Source organism: Bos taurus, chromosome 23 (genome assembly GCF_002263795.3).
Source record: "Bos taurus isolate L1 Dominette 01449 registration number 42190680 breed Hereford chromosome 23, ARS-UCD2.0, whole genome shotgun sequence".
Taxonomy (NCBI): domain Eukaryota; kingdom Metazoa; phylum Chordata; class Mammalia; order Artiodactyla; family Bovidae; genus Bos; species Bos taurus.
Genome location: NC_037350.1, coordinates 16,960,206 through 16,977,767, shown reverse-complemented (window position 1 = coordinate 16,977,767; position 17,562 = coordinate 16,960,206). Strand labels below are relative to the sequence as shown.

The 17,562-nt window shown below is 41.1% G+C and overlaps 1 pseudogene; it reads right to left on the bottom strand.

The window, feature by feature from the left end:
- Positions 1-12,711: 12,711 nt before the first annotated feature.
- On the bottom strand, positions 12,712-13,365 carry LOC100138714 (RWD domain-containing protein 1-like; annotated as a pseudogene).
- Positions 13,366-17,562: the final 4,197 nt, after the last annotated feature.

The following is a 17,562-nucleotide window of genomic DNA, read 5'->3' as shown; positions in this document are numbered from 1 at the left end:
GCTATTTGGGAGGGATAAACATATAGGAGTGTGATTGCTGTGTTGTATGATGTGTGTGTGTGTGTATACATGTGTGTTCAGTCGCTAGTCGTATCCCACTCTGCGACCCCGTGGACTGCAGCCTGCCAGACTCCTCTGTCTATGGAGTTTTCCAAGCAAGAATACTTCAGTGGGTTGCCATTGCCTACTCCAGGGGATCTTCCTGACCCAGGGATCAAACCCTTGTCTCCTGTGTCTGCAGCTTTGGCAGGTGAATTCTTTACCACTGCCCTACCTGGGAAGCCTCTGTTGTATGGTAAATACATGCTTTGTTTTTCTGAATAACTGCCAAACTATTTTCCAGAGTGACCATACCATTTTATTTTCTCATTAACAATGTATGAGGCATTTGGAAATACAGTTTCTCTGCATCATCAAGGCGTTGGGAATCATCATTTAAAAAAATTATCTGTTTTAATAGGCCCAATTTTTTTTTTTTTTTGGTCACATTGTGTGGCTTGGAGGATCTTAGTTCCCTAAACAAGGAACCCTTGACCCCTGCAGTGGAAGGGTGGAGTCCCAACCACTGAACCACCAGGGAGTTCCCTCTCCTCTCATTATAGTCTTAATTTGCATTTCCTTGTTGGCTAGTGATGTTGAACATTTTTTCTGATATACTATTTGTCACCTGTATTTCCTCTTTGGTGAAATAGTTCGTCATGCTTTCTGCCCACTTTCTAGTGGGTTATTTGTTTTTTACTGTACAGTTCAGTTCAGTCACTCACTCATGTCCGACTCTTTCTGACCCCATGGACTGCAGCGTGCCAGGCCTCCCTGTCCATCAGCAACTCCCGGAGTTTACTCAAACCATGTCCATTGAGTCAGTGATGCCATCCAACCATCTCATCCTCTGTCGTCCCCTTCTCCTCCCGCCTTCAATCTTTTCCAGCATCAGGGTCTTTTCAAATGAGTCAGCTAGTTATATATTTTAGATAGTAGTATTTTTATAAGATATGTGGTTTGCAAACCACAGCTTGTTTTCTCATTTTCTTGACGGCTTTTCACAGAGCAAAAGTTTTTAAATTGATGAATTCCAATTTATCGATCTTTTTTCTTTGTGGAGCACGTTTTTGGTATCAAGTTTAACAACTCTTCTCCAGGCCCTAGGACCCAAAGATTTTCTCCTTTCTTCTAGAAGTTTATTAATTTCATGTTCTACTTTTAAATCTGTGATACATTTTGAGTCAATTTTGGTTTAAGGTGTGAGATTTAGATTGAGATTCAATTTTTACTTTTTTGCCTATGTATATCCAGTTGCTCCAGCATCGTTTGTTGAAAGACTGTCCTTCTGGACTTCCCTGGTGGTCCAGTGGTTAAGACTCTGTGATTCCACTACAGGACGATGTGGGCTCAGTCCCTGGTTAGGGAACTGAAGTCCTGCATGCTGCTTGGCAAGGCCAAAATATATACATATATATATATGCATGTATGTATATGTGTGTGTGTGTGCGCATGCGCTTGTGCTCAGTCATGTCTAATTCTTTGCAAGCCCATGAACTGTAGCCCGCCAGGCTCCAGTGTCCATGGAATTCTCCAGGCAAGAATACTGGAGCGGGTTGCCATTTTCTTCTCCTATATATAAATATATAGTAAAAGAAAGCCTTTAGAAAAAGACTGTCCTGTTGATACCACACATTCTTGATAACTGTGGCTATATAATAAGTCTTGAAGTAGAGTGATTCCTTCCACTTATTCTTCTTTTTCAAAATTATTTTAACTATTCTAATTCCTTTGCCTTTCCATATGAGTTTTAAAATACTCTTGTATACATTAAAAAATATTTGCTTTTTGGTGAGAATTATGTTAAACTTGTATACCAGTTTGGGAAGAATTGACATCTGTACTATGTTAAGTCTTCCAACCCATGAAAACAGTACATCTCTCCATTCATTTAGATCTTCTTTGATCTCTGTCGTCAGTGTTTTAGAGTATTTAGCATACAAGTCCTGTACATGTTATGTTAGACTTACACCTATTTAATTTTTTTGAGTGATTGCAAATTGTGTTGTATTTAAAATTTTGTTTCTATATGTTCATTGCTAGATTATAGAAGTGCAACAGAATTTTGTGCAATTACCTTATATCTTAAAACTCAGATATGCAGATGACACCACCCTTATGGCAGAAAGTGAAGAGGAACTAAAAAGCCTCTTGATGAAAGTGAAAGTGAAGAGTGAAAAAGTTGGCTTAAAGCTCAACATTCAGAAAATGAAGATCATGGCATCCGGTCCCATCACTTCGTGGGAAATAGATGGGGAAACAGTGGAAACAGTGTCAGACTTTATTTTTTGGGCTCCAAAATCACTGCAGATGGTGACTGCAGCCATGAAATTAAAAGACGCTTACTCCTTGGAAGGAAAGTTACGACCAACCTAGATAGCATATTCAAAAACAGAGACATTACTTTGCCAACAAAGGTCCGTCTAGTCAAGGCTATGGTTTTTCCTGTGGTCATGTATGGATGTGAGAGTTGGACTGTGAAGAAGGCTGAGTGCCGAAGAATTGATGCTTTTGAACTGTGGTGTTGGAGAAGACTCCTGAGAGTCCCTTGGACTGCAAGGAAATCCAACCAGTCCATTCTGAAGGAGATCAGCCCTGGGATTTCTTTGGAAGGACTGATGCTAAAGCTGAAACTCCAGTACTTTGGCCACCTCATGCCAAGAGTTGTCTCATTGGAAAAGACTCTGATGCTGGGAGGGATTGGGGGCAGGAGGAGAAGGGGACAACAGAGGTTGAGATGGCTGGATGGCATCACTGACTCGATGGACATGAGTCTGAGTGAACTCCGGGAGTTGGTGCTGGACAGGGAGGCCTGGTGTGCTGCGATTCATGGGGTCGCAAAGAGTCGGACACAACTGAGCGACTGATCTGATCTGATCTGATCTGAGGGGTTTTTGTAGATTCCCTGAGATCTTCTATGTAGATATTGTGTCATCTGCAAATAGAAAGAGTTTTATTTCTTCCTTTCCTGTCTGTATACCTTTTACTTCCTTTTCTTGCCTTATTGAACTATGTAGATCTTCCAGTATTAGTACTGTGTTGAACAGACTATATATATTTTAACTTAAGAAATCTGTACATTTTACATTTTTGTTTTAAGCACTTTACAAATATTAACTCATTTAACACTCATAACAATCCTGAATCAGGTTCTGTTGTGTTATCATTCTTATTTTACACATGAGGAAACTGAGGCTAGGTCGAGTAATATGCCCTACAGTTATCTGTGATAAGTTGCTCAGTTATCTCCGACTCTTTGCGACCCCATGGACTGTAGCCCGCCAGGCTCTTCTGTCCATGGGATTCTCCAGGCAAGAATACTCAAATGGGTTGCCATTTCCTTCTCCAGCAGTTACCTATAGCTGTGTAAAAATTAGTCCTTGCGGTTGAGTGGTTAAACTAAATGCCAGTTCCCTCCCCAGGTGTGCCAAAACAACTACAACAACCCCCTCCCCACAAAAAATCCAGAAAGAGGGAAAAAATTACCCTCAAATGTAGTGACTTAAAACAACAAGAAATATTTATTATCTTTCACAGTTTCTGTGAGCCAGGAATTCAACAATGGCTTGACTGGGAGATTCTGCCTAGGGAGTCGTTTATTCAATTTCAGGCAGATATTATCTGGGGTTCTTGTAGCTAAATGCTCTATTGGAATGAGGGAATCTGTTTGCAGGATGGTTCTGTTTGCAGGGCAGTTCACTCACATCATGGGTGAGTGGGTGCTGCCTGTTAGCCAGAGGTCTCAGTTTCTCTCCACATGGACCTCTCCTATGGCTGCTTGAGTGTCCTCATGATTGCCTCATTTGGAGAAGGCAGTGACACCCCACTCCAATACTCTTGCCTGGAAAATCCCATGGACGGAGGAGCCTGGTAGCCTGCAGTCCATGGGGTCGCTAAGAGTCAGACACGACTGAGCGACTTCACTTTCACTTTCATGCATTGGAGAAGGAAATGGCAACCCACTCCAGTGTTCTTGCCTGGAGAATCCCAGGGACAGGGGAGCCTGGTGGGCTGCCGTCTATGGGGTTGCACAGAGTCGGACATGACTGAAGTGACTTAGCAGCAGCAGCAGCAGCATGATTGCCTCATTGGCTTTACCAAGAGCAAGCCATTCAAAAGAACAAGGTAGAAGATGCAATGCCCTTTTATGACCTAGCCTCCATAGTCATACATTAACCACATGGACCAGACCTGATTCAGTGAGGTACAGCACAACTCAAGGGTAGGAATATCAGGAATCAAGCTGTCTTGGAGACTGGCTACGACAGTTGATAAATAGCAGATCTGAGATTGAACTCAAGGAAATCTGAGTTGGAAGTCATAATCACTGTGTCACACTGCCTAACTTTGGGGAGATTTGGGCCAGTGAGAAATATGAGTTCTGTAAAATGGGTGAAGGGCAGTTGAGGAAGGGCAGAAAGAAAGTGAAGTCACTTAGTTGTGTCTGACTCTGCGACCCCATGGACTGTAGCCTACCAGGATCCTCCATCCATGGGGTTTTCCAGGCAAAAATACTGGAGTGGGTTGCTATTTCTTTCTCCAAGAGACCTTCCTGACCCAGAGATTGAACACAGGTCTTCCACTTATAGACAGACGCTTTACCATCTGAGCCACCAGGCAAGCCCATTGGCAGGTTGGTATAAACCCCTGACAGGGTTTCTGCCATAAGCTGTATGAGGTCACCGTGGAACTGCAAAGCAGGGCTCCTTCACTTGCTTCTCACAGGGCGTGTCATACATTCACACAAGCACACTGTAGAGTTAGTAAAGTACAGCAGAAAACATGTTCGCTAGGAGAACAAAGAACTAGAGTTTCAAGCATCCTTACCTTGTTCTGAAGAATCCTGGCTGCTGCTGCTGCTAAGTCACTTCAGTCGTGTCCGACTCTGTGCGGCAGGCAAGAACACTGGAGTGGGTTGCCATTTCCTTCTCCAATGCATGAAAGTGAAAAGGGAAAGTGAAGTCGCTCAGTCGTATCTGACTCTCAGCGACCCCATGGACCGCAGCCTACCAGGCTCCTCCGTCCATGGGAGTTTCCAGGCAAGAGTACTGGAGTGGAAGAATCCTGGACAAGCCCCCAAAATGAAAGGTTGCTGCTGAACCACAAAAGATGCCGGAATTCTTGGCCTCCAGAGGAGAATTTAATCTGGGGCCAGTGACGAGGCTTGATCATTCAGAGCTTTTGTGTAATAAAGTTTTATTAAAGTATAAAAGAGATAGAGAAAGCTTCTGACACAGACATCAGAAGGGGCAGAAAGAAGGGCAGGTGGCATCTTATTGTTGTTGTTAAGTCGCTAAGTTGTGTCTGACTGTTTGCAACCCCATGGACTGCAGCATGCCAGGCTTCTCTGTCCTTCACTATCTCCCAGAGTTTGCTCAGACTCAAGTCCATTGAGTCAGTGATGCCATCCAATCGTCTCATCCTCTGTTGCCCCCTTCTTCTTCTGCCCTCAGTCTTTCTCAGCATCAAGGTTAAGAAAACAGATCAATTTTAGGAAGAGAACATTTGTAAATTGAGCATCTGGAAACTGAGTCTCTTAAAATTATCCATACTGTGAACCTCTTGAGAGGTTGCTTTATTCCCCAGACTGCAATCCTGAACGACAGTCCTGTGACTTCTCCAACCTCCTACACTTTCTCCCCTTCTCATTCTCCGCTGATGACACTGCTTCCTAATCTACAGAGAAAATGAAGGCAACCACCAACCATCTACCCACTGACAGCATCTATACCCATACACTCTGCTTGCCCTCCTCCTCTGCTCCCAAGGCCAACTCCTTGACTTGAGCTATTGTTGTTTAGTTGCTAAGTCATGTCCAACTCTTCTGCGACCCCATGGACTGTAGCCCACCAGGCTCCTTTGTCTGTGGGATTTCCCAGGGAAAAATACTGGAGTAGGTTGCTATTTCCTTCTCCAGAGGATCTTCCCGATCCAGGTACCAAACCCTTGACTTGAGTACTAGATCTCATTTTGGGAATTCCCTGGTGGTCCTGTGGTTGGTATTGCTGAGGGCCCTGGTTCAATCGCTGGTTGGGGAACTAAGATCCCACAGAAAAATGGTGTGGTCCAAAAAATAAAAAAAAGAAAGATCTCTTTTCCTTTCAACTACTCAAGAACATTGGGCCTGTCAGCCATTCACCACTCTATCTTTAGTTTGTCCCATTCCCATCAGCAAATACGTAAGGCTATAGTAGTATTCACCTTTAATTGTTCTCATGGTTCATGATGTGGTTGGAGAGACTTAATTTAAAGGCTCAACAAGGTTTATAAATGTACATAAACAACATATGAAAATGAAAATTTTAAGTACAGCAAATTTTAATGTGCTAAATTGCACAGATTCTTTAATAATGCAATAGAAACTCAGAAAATATAGAGAAAACTGTGGGTTTAGGTGGGGTAGAAAAAGAGAACCGAGGACAGCTTTCTGCAAAGCTATATTTGTCAGAGTTCTCTGTTGCAAGCAATGGAAATAGACTCTGATTTTAAGTTAAGCTAAAATAGCTCATGGAATCACTGGGAAAGCTGGAAAACCAGGCTCAGAGCCTAAACAGCTATCACCACAGCCAAAACCACTCCATAAATGGTGTCTGGTGAGGACACCACTGTCCACTAGATGTCACACCTCACACTGTCGACACCATCAGGCTGAGCTTGGCGCTGTTGCCACCGCTGCCATAGAAACGGGAAGCTGCTGCCGCCAGGAACACTGTTCCATTGACTCTGCCGCTTTCCACCAATAACTCCAGAGCCAAAGTCTGAAATAGCTGTGTCTGTTCGACCCAGCCTAGGTCAAGGCCAGCACTCAGCTTCCAGAGGGGGCTGGGAGAGCAAGTATCCGGCATTTTCAGCTTCTGTAGTGAAACGTAGGGTCTGCTTCATAGAAGATTTAGTAGATTGGACATTCTCAGATGCTGAGCAGCCTTCACCCACCCACCTGCCCTGATAGAAGTGTCCACTTACAGTTGGCTGAAGCTAGAGGGCAGAAAAAGGAAGGGGCTGATTAGTTAAGAGGTGAAGAAGTGGCCCAGGGCAGCAGGCATGACACTTGAAGAAGCCTGGGAGGAGCGCTTGAGGAAGGAAAGGCTAGAGGCCAAGAGCTGTGGCAAGTTCTAGGGAGAGTAATAGTGTATAGTATTCGGATAGAGAGAGACGTCTTGAGACCAAGGGCATTTCCAGTCAAGTGTAGAGGTAGAAGCCAATTATAGGGAATTGTGGAGAAAATGAGTATAAAGACAGGAAGGAATCTGGTACTGAAAATGCTTGTTTCTTTTAATGATCACAAAACCACAATCCAATGTGTGTTGATGATCATCTTTTAGTGGTTTTACTCATTTTGGGGGCAATTATATTGCTCTTTTGTGAACTGCCCATTCATATATTTTGCTTATTTTTCTACTGAGGTCTTTATTTTTCTCCCAACAAATTGTAGGTGTTTTTTATAGATTAAAGGGCTAAGACTGAGGGTATAAATTTTGAGGAAAGGAACTTTTTTCCTGCTTAGCAGTAAGAGTTTAAACAGGCAGTTTCCCTTACAATCTCCTGTGAAAAAGGGCAGATTGACTTTATTTTTCAAAATAACAACTTTATCAAAATATAATTCACATACCGTAAAATTCACCTATTTTAAAGTTTACAATTCAATGGTTTTAGTATATCCACAGAGTTGTGCAAACATCAGCACTAATTCCAGAGACTTTCATCCCCCTAAAAAGAAGCCATAAACCTAATAGTAGTCACTCCCTGTTTCTCCTTCTCCTCAGTCTCTGATGATCAGTAATCTTGATGTTGCTATTGATCAGCCTACTCTGGACATTTAAAGTAAATGGAATCATATAATATGTGTCCTTTTGTGTCTGCGTTATTTCATAAAATAATATTTTTAAAGTTTATCCATGCTGTGGCATATATCAAAACTTCATTCCTTTTTATTGCCAAATAACATTCTATTGTATGTGTATACTACATTTTGTTTAATCATTCATGAGTTAATGGAGATAATGATAGTAACAGATTATCGTTCATGGACTAGAATAGGAAACCACAAGTCTATAGTGATGTAAATGAATTGAATGTACAATGAGGAATAGGATATTTACAATTTCAAATACCTCTCCACAAAATACTAATTACTAAAAAAAAAAAAAATAACTTCACAGTGGAGATTCCTGGTAGACACTACCTTAATCAAGCAACAGAAGCAGACATTATCAGTACTGGAAGGGAATGTTTGAAATCTTGCCCCACCTGAGAGGATGCAATGAGAGAAATGCTTCGTCTCTTTTACACCATTCCAACCAAAGATGCATAATCTGAACCCAATCACGAGGAAACTTCAGCAAAGCCAAACTGATGGATATGAAATAACAGACTTGTAATCTTTTAAAATTTCAGGGTTAGGAATGTCAAGCAAAGAGTGAAGAACTGTTCTTGATGGATAAGACTAAAGAGATAGGACAACAAAATATGGTGTATAATTTAGATCTGGATCTTTGGGGGATAACTAGAGACTCTGGAAAGGAGCCTGAGAATTAAATGGTATTTATGTATCAATGCTAATTTGTTTTGAATTGGAGTTATGTAAGAGAATGTCCTTATTTTGGAAAACATCTGCTAAAGTATTCAGGAGCGGTGGGTAACACCAATTTACTCTCAAATTGCTCACAAACAGGAAAAGCTCTACAATTTGTACAATTTTCACTTTTTTCCAAAATAAAAATGTGTAAGAAATACAAAACAAGAAAAAAAACCAACAACAAGAAGAAAAGCAATAAAAATTGAAATGAGGATTAATTAGGAAACATGGCTAGCCTCAGGGAATTGTTGTTTAGTCACTAAGTCGTGTCCAACCCTCTTGCGACCCCATGGACTGTAGCCCACAAGGCTCCTCTGTCCGTGGGGTTTCCCAGGCAAGAATACTGGAGTGGGCTGCTGTTTCCTTCTCCAGGGGATTTTCCTGACCCAGGGATGGAACCTGTGTCTCCTGCATCAGCAAGCAGTTTCCATTACTGCTGGGCCACGAAGGAAGCCTCAGGGAATACCTATCTGTTACTAGGCTAAATAGCTAGTCTATTATTGGGATAGATACCAAGTGTGCTAAAAATAAGCTAGATTAACTCAGGTTTACAGTCTTAAATCAAGATTTATTTAAATGACAGAATAACACTTTAAATTGGAATTTCTATAGGAAAACTCTTTGTTATTGCAAGGGTAAGATCCTTCAGTCATTTACCCCTGTGCATACAATTAGTTTAATGTTGTTATTCTTAACACATCATGGTTTCTGAGATGTTACAGAAAAGACAGTTAGGTCTAGAGAATGTTTGTGTATGTGTGTATGTGTGCATGTGTATACAAATCAAGTTAATTACTTTCAGTTCAGTTCAGTTGCTCAATCGTGTCCGACTCTTTGGGACCCCATGAATCGCAGCACGCCAGGCCTCCCTGTCCATCACCAACTCCGGGAGTTCACCCAAACTCATGTCCATTGAGTCAGTGATGCCAGCCAGCCATCTCATCCTCTGTCATCCCCTTCTCCTCCTGCCCCCAATCCCTCCCAGCATCAGAGTCTCTTCCAATGAGTCAACTCTTTGAATGAGGTGGCCAAAGTACTGGAGTTTCAGCTTTAGCATCAGTCCTTCCAGAGAAAACCCACGGCTGATCTTCAGAATGGACTGGTTGGATCTCCTTGCAGTCCAAGGGACTCTCAAGAGTCTTCTCCAACACCACAGTTCAAAAGCATCAATTCTTTGGTGCTCAGCTTTCTTCACAGTCCAGCTCTCACATCCATACATGACTACTGGAAAAACCATAGCCTTGACTAGACAGACCTTTGTTGGCAAAGTAATGTCTCTGCTTTTGAATATGCTGTCTAGGTTGATCATAACTTTCCTTCCAAAGAGTAAGTGTCTTTTAATTTCATGGCTGCAGTCACCATCTGCAGTGATTTTGGAGCCCAAAAAATAAAGTCTGCCACTGTTTCCACTGTTTCCCCATCTATTTCCCATGAAGTGATGTGACCGGATGCTATGATCTTAGTTTTCTGAATGTTGAGCTTTAAGTCAACTTTTTCACTCTCCTCTTTCACTTTCATCAAGAGGCTTTTTAGTTCCTCTTCACTTTCTGCCATAAGGGTGGTGTCATCTGCATATCTGAGGTTATTGATATTTCTCCCGGCAATCTTGATTCCCGCTTGTGCTTCTTCCAGCCCAGCATTTCTCATGATGTACTCTGCATATAAGTTAAATAAGCAGGGTGACAATATACAGCCTTGACATACTCCTTTTCCTATTTGGAACCAGTCTGTTGTTCCATGTCCAGTTATAACAGTTGCTTCCTGACCTGCATATAGGTTTCTCAAGAGGCAGGTCAGGTGGTCTGGTATTCCCATCTCTTTCAGAATTTTCCACAGTTTATTGTGATCCACACAGTCAAAGGCTGCTGCTGCTGCTAAGTCACTTCAGTCGTGTCTGACTCTGTGCGACCCCATAGACGGCAGCCCACCAGGCTCCCCTGTCCCTGGGATTCTCCAGGCAAGAACACTAGAGTGGGTTGCCATTTCCTTCTCCAATGCATGAAAGTGAAAAGTGAAAGTGAAGTCACTCAATGGTGTCTGACTCTTAGTGACCCCATGGACTGTAGCCCACCAGGCTGGCTAGGGGGAAAAAAAAAGAGAGCAAAAATGTGGAGGTTAGGAATAAGAAAAGAGATACAAACACAAAAGAGGTTGAAAGTTACTTGCAACTATATGGCAACAAATGTGAACAACTAGAGGAAATGGATATTTTAAAGAAAAAATGTTACTGAAACTGACCTATGAAGAAACAGAAAAGGAAAAGAGAAGTTATCACCAAAGATATCAGGACGATAGTTACAAATTTAACCTTAAAGAGAGCGCCAAAACCAGATGGTTTCACAGCTGCATCACATCTATCTTTTAGCAAAGAGATGATTCCAGTGATGTTTAATTATGCTAGAATATAGGGGGGGAAAGTTTAGCTCTTTTTATAAGCAGATCTTATAACTACTGCTTTAATTTCTTTAATGGTTATAGGTTTATTCAGGTTGTCTATGTCTCCTTGATATATTGGGTAAATTGCATTTTTAATGGGAACTAATCATTTGTGTAAATTGTCAGATTAATTGGCACAAAGTTCTTCATATTGCTTCATAGCTTTTCAAACTGATCCACTACGGACAATATGGTTGTGTAGGTGGTTTTCTGCACGAGCTTATCTGGACAAGGAGTGAGTGGGAGCAGCCTGCATCCAGCTTTCCAAGTGGCAAGCCCTAGGTTAGGGTTACAGCCACCCACAGGCGAAGTGGAAGTTGCTCAGTTGTGTCTGATTCTTTGCGACCCTATGATCTTCCTAACCCAGGTCCCTGCATTGCAGGCGGATTCTTTACTGACTGACTATCAGAGAAGCCCCGAAGGCGAAAACTTTTCCTAATTCTCACAAAGGCACTGTGAGAGTTAGTGATAGCCAGGCTATAACTTATCCATCATCCTTGGTGGCTCAGACAATAAAGAATCTGCCTGCAATGCAGGAAACTGGGGTTCAATCCCTGGGTGCAGGAGATCCCCTGGAGAAGGGAGTGGCTACCCACTCCTGTATTTTTGCCTGGTAAATCCCATGGACAGAGAGGAACCTAACAGGCTATACAGTCCATGGGTTCGCAAGGAGTTGGACACGACTGAGAGACTGAACTGAACTGAGCTAATCTTTCCATTTTTTTAATCCCTCTTTTCTAAGATTGTTTTCTTGCCCTCTGTCTTTTTTCTCTTGATCAATCAATTCTGCTAGTTTTGCTTGTTTTATTAGTTTATTTCAAAGAACTTTCTTCTGTCTTTTTTAAAATTTTAAACTTGTTATTTTGTATTGGGGTATAGACGATTAAAGAAACATCTTTTGTCTTTTTACCATCTCTGTTGTATTCAATTAATTTCTGCCTTCATTTTTATTACTGCCACTCTTCCTCTTTCTTCAAGGTTATTGTGTTTGTTTTTTTCTTTAGTTTTTTGAACTGGAAACTTAGCTGAGCAATTTTTTTAACTTTTCTTTTGTAATATAAACATTTAGAGCTATACATGTTTCTCTCTAAATCACTTTATCTGCATCTAATGAAGTTTTGGACAGAGGAATTGTTTCTATACTCATTATTTATTGAAGTATAGTTGATGTACAATATTATATAAGTACAATATGGTGATTCACAATCTGGTGAGGCTTTTACATAATTTTGAAAATGTTCACACTTAAAAAGTTGAAAGAATTGTACAGTGATACCCAAATGCTCAACACCTAATTTCTACAGTTAAGATTTTACTTTATCTGCCTTATCGTGCAACTTTCCATTTATTCATCCTTTCTTCTACTGATTTCAAGGGTCTTATTTTTTATTCACTGGGAAGGAAATGACAGATATTAGCACATTTCACTCTTAAAGACTTCAGCATGCATATCATTACCTGGAGTTTATTATTTTTACTGATTGATTGAAATTTTAAGGTCAGTTTATTAAGCTCAATGATAAAAGCTGTCAGAAGACTTTTTTCCTAAAAATTATTTTTTCTTATGAAAAAAAGAAAAGAAAATCAATACACACCCTCAGCATAGACACAGATGCTGTGGCAGTCAAGCCTCTTTAAGATGAGGATAGTTTACTAGTTGGTCAAATCACTCTCTGGTCAGCAGGATTGTAGTCTGGATCATCCTCCTTATCCTCTGGATCCAAGTCATTTAATTTCTGGACAAGTGACTCATCTACCTCCACGCTGTATCCAGCATCCTCCAAGAACTGGATATTAGCTGTGTCAGGATTATGATCTGTTTCAAACAGCTGTTTCCCACTTAATTTACTTTTTCCTGCTTGTTCCTTTACTTTCATTCATTTAAAAACATTTCCAAGAGTTCTGTATCAAACTTGGCCTTTCAACTTAAGAAATTTTGAATAGTAATAGGAGTACCATAAAATAATTGTTTTTCAGCTTCTGCTCTTCTTCTCGTCTTCAGGTTTCTATTTGATCTACCATTTCACTTAATTTTATTGGACCACTATTGCTAAAGATCATACTATGGAAAAGCTTTCTTCTGCCTGTAAAACTAATAACTTTATTTCTAGGTTTTTCTGGGAGAATATTTCCTAGAGGGGAGCTTCATCTGTGTGCTTTTCCATATATGTAAACTTGAGGGGGGAGGGCAGGACAGTTTCATTGTTTTCTCCAGCCTTATATGTCACAGGAATGGTGAACCTGGTTGGATTTTTCCGATACTTAGCTGAAATACTACCAAAGGAGAATATGGTATCAGGAATGTTCATTTGCATTTTGGAAGACCAGTTTTAAGAGGGTTGGATCAACATACAATCAAGCTCTGAAGGAGTCAGAGTAGATGGACTCCAGAGATTCCAGCTTTTAAAATATATATATATACATACATATTTAATATTCTTTTTATCATGGTTTATCACAGAATATTGAATATAGTTCCCTGTGCTATACATTAGGACTTGTTGTTTATCCATTCTAAATACAACAGTTTGCATCTATCAGCTTCAAACACCCAATCTATCCCTCTCCCTAACATACAGAAAGAAGCACAAGCTGTAATCAAGATTGCCGGGAGAAATATCAATAACCTCAGATATGCAGATGACACCACCCTTATGGCAGAAAGTGAAGAGGAACTAAAAAGCCTCTTGATGAAAGTGAAAGTGGAGAGTGAAAAAGTTGGCTTAAAGCTCAACATTCAGAAAACGAAGATCATGGCCTCCGGTCCCATCGTTTCATGGGAAATAGATGGGGAAACAGTGTCAGACTTTATTTTTTGGGCTCCAAAATCACTGCAGATGGTGACTGCAGCCATGAAGTTAAAAGATGCTTACTCCTTGGAAGGAAAGTTATGACCAACCTAGATAGCATATTGAGAAGCAGAGACATGACTTTGCCAACAAAGGTCTGTCTAGTCAAGGCTATGGTTTTTCCAGTGGTCATGTATGGATGTGAGAATTGGACTGTGAAGAAAGCTGAGCACCAAAGAATTGATGCTTTTGAACTGTGGTGTTGGAGAAGACTCTTGAGAGTCCCTTGGACTGCAAGGAGATCCAGCCAGTCCATTCTGAAGGAGATCAGCTGTGGAATTTCTTTGGAAGGAATGATGCTAAAGCTGAAACTCCAGTACTTTGGCCACCTCATGCCAAGAGTTGACTCATTGGAAAAGACTCTGATGCTGGGAGGGATTGGGGGCAGGAGGAGAAGGGGATGACGACAGAGGATGAGATGGCTGGATGGCATCACTGATTCGATGGATGTGAGTCTGAGTGAACTCTGGGAGTTGGTGATGGACAGGGAGGCCTGGTGTGCTTCGATTCATGGGGTCGCAAAGAGTTGGACATGACTGAGCGACTGAACTGAACTGAACATACAGAAAACTGCAAAAATCCTAAGTGTATAGCTTGATGAATTATCACAAAATGAATACATCTAAATCAAGAAATAGAAAAGGTTCCAGAAACTGCCCTCATGTAACCACTACCTGGACTTCAAATACCATAATTCATTTTGTTTACTTTTTGAAATAAAATAAATAAATAAAATAAAACCATATAATTTGTATTTTTGTGTGTGTGGCCTTCTTTAGTACAACACTGTATCTGTGAAATCCATATAGCTGCACCTAGTGATAGTCTTCTTTTCCACTGGTATATGGTATTCCATTGTATGAATCTACTACAGTTGAAATTCTACAGTTGAAATATTTACTACTATAAATAATTCCATGAGAACACTTTTGTGTGTCATTTTTATTGTGGTAAAACATACATATTTCCCCTTTTATTCATTTTTAAATATAAAATCCAGTGGCATTAAGTACATTCACAATATTGTACAACTATCACCACAATTCATTTCCAGAACTTTTTCTTATCTTTTTGATGCACATATGTGGATATTTCTCATGGGTATATACTTAGGAAATGCTGGATCACACTGTATATGTTCAACTTTAAAAAATATTGCCAGGCTTCCCTGGTGGCTCAGTGGTAAAGAATACACCTGCCAATGCAGGAGACACAGGTTTGATCCCTGATCCGGGAAGATCCCACATGCTGCATTTTCCCACGGGCCACAGCTATTGAGCCTGTGCTCTAGAGCCCAGGAGCCACAACTACTGAAGCTTGAGAGCCCAGAGCCCATGCTCTGCAACAAGAGAAGCCATCACAATGAGAAACCCATGCACCGCGACTAGAGAGTAGTCCCCATTCACCACTAGAGAAAACCCATGCAGCAGTGAAGACCCAGCATGATAGAAAAAAAAAAAAAAATAAAGAAAAAATTATCGCCAGTGTTTCAAAGTGGCAATAGTAACTTACATGCCGATCAACCCTGTATGATAGTTCCCATGGCTATATGCCCCTTAAGTTTTAATTTTAATTAAGTTTTAATTATTTTAGAAATTTGTTTTGTATCTTTTCTTACTTCTCTGATAACTGTTTAGCACCTTTTCATATGGTCATTTAGACAATAAAAAGGGCTAAAGAAACAGAGAAGACAAAACTATATCTTATGAAATTTGAAGCTCAAGTTGTATTATTTGTATGTTAGCAAGCAGTTTACATTTCTAATACTATGTCTCCCATTGACTAAAATCAACCCCACGGGGCAATATCTCTCACACTCCCACACTGCATATATGAGATTATATCTTAAAAAAGAAACAAAATCCTTTACAGTCACTTGAGTGGTGTTTAGGGACTTAATAGTGACAAAGGCATGAATTGAATCCACCATATTTAACAGAATATCATGCTTTCTAATTACAATTATTACCAAAAAGTGGGGTCTAGCTGCTCCCCACTCAAAAACCAATAAACAGGCCAAGCTGGTGGAAGGGAAAGTTTGCTTTATTTCAGATGCCAGCAACTGTTGGGGAAGGGCAGACGTCTGTCAAAGGCAAACTGCCCCCCTCCCCCCATCACAAGCAGTGGGTAAGAGCTTTTACAGACAGGGAGAGGGGGCTACGTACACAAAGCACAGTCAGCTCTGATAGTCATCTTCAAATTGGTCATTGGTGGTCTTACCAGCATCATCTTGGTTATTTTAGGTACAGTTAATCTTCAGTTCCAGGGTTCATTTGTTCCCATTTCTTGAAGCCAATTCTTGGAATTGTAGCAGCTTATATCACGGGTACAGCCTAATTATCATGCAGTTAGCTTCTTCCACTTGCCGTTTTTTTTTTTTAATTAATTAATTTATTTTAATTGGAGGCTAATTACTTTACAATATTGTGGTGTTTTTTGTTTTAATATCTATAAGACAGATCATCTATAAGCCATATAGATATGGCTCAGAGCATTATCTATAGCCCTTGCTGCTGCTACTGCTGCTAAGTCACTTCAGTCGTGTCCGACTCTTAGTGACCCCATGGACTGCAGCCTACCAGGCTCCTCTGTCCATGGGATTTTCCAGGCAAGAGTACTGGAGTGGGTTGCCATTGCCTTCTCCACTACAGCCCTTGAGGAGGAACTAAAGGTCCTTAACTATGCTCAATTAGTACATTATTATTATTTGGTCTTCTTTGACTGCTTTCCTTTGTTTCTGCATGTACTCACTTCTCTGATTAAACTTACTCTTAGCCTAAGTTTTTCCACAGACAAAAGGCAGGCAGAGGACATGGGGGGCAAAGACCGTAGGGTCCTGCTCTGTTTCATTATTACTGATATGTAGGGTATCGCACTATTGCCATTCCACTCCCAGGGAGTGCCTAGGCTCAGTTCTCATCTAAGGACTGTCAACATTTTTGTCCCATCCTCTCAGCACACAGCTTTTCATAAGGCTATAGCCCCAAGCAGAAGGTTGACAATAGTTTTGTTCAGCTTGCAAGGGTGTCCTTGGCTTCAAGCTGAAAATCCGTCCCAGGTCCCCCACCTCCTGAGAGGCACAAATCTCTGACTGCTACCCTTGCTTCCAGACTTATTTCAGAGCCCATGGGCTCTATGGCTTTAGCAAATTCACAGAGGTGTTGATGTTTTAAAGCTTAGATCGCTTTACTCTTTTCAAGTTCTATCTATCATTGCTATATGTCTGCTACAGGGTGTGTGTGTGTGTGTGTAAAAGCTGTAACCTGTTTTCATCTGTCTAATAAGAGTTTAGTAAAGAGTTTCTCTCTCTTTTTTTTTTCTAGCCACACCATGCAACTTGTGGATCTTAGTTTCCCAACCAGGGATCGAAACTGCGCCCCCTGCATTGGAAGTGCAGAGTCTTAACCACTGGACCATTAGTTCAGTTCTGTTCAGTCGCTCAGTTGTGTCCGACTCTTTGCGACCCCATGAATCGAAGCACACCAGGCCTCCCTGTCCATCACCAACTCCAAGAGTTCACTCAGACTCACGTGCATCGAATCAGTGATGCCATCCAGCCATCTCATCCTCTGTCGTCCCCTTTTCCTCCTGCCCCCAATCCCTCCCAGCATCAGTCTTTTCCAATGAGTCAACTCTTCGCATGAGGTGGCCAAAGTACTGGAG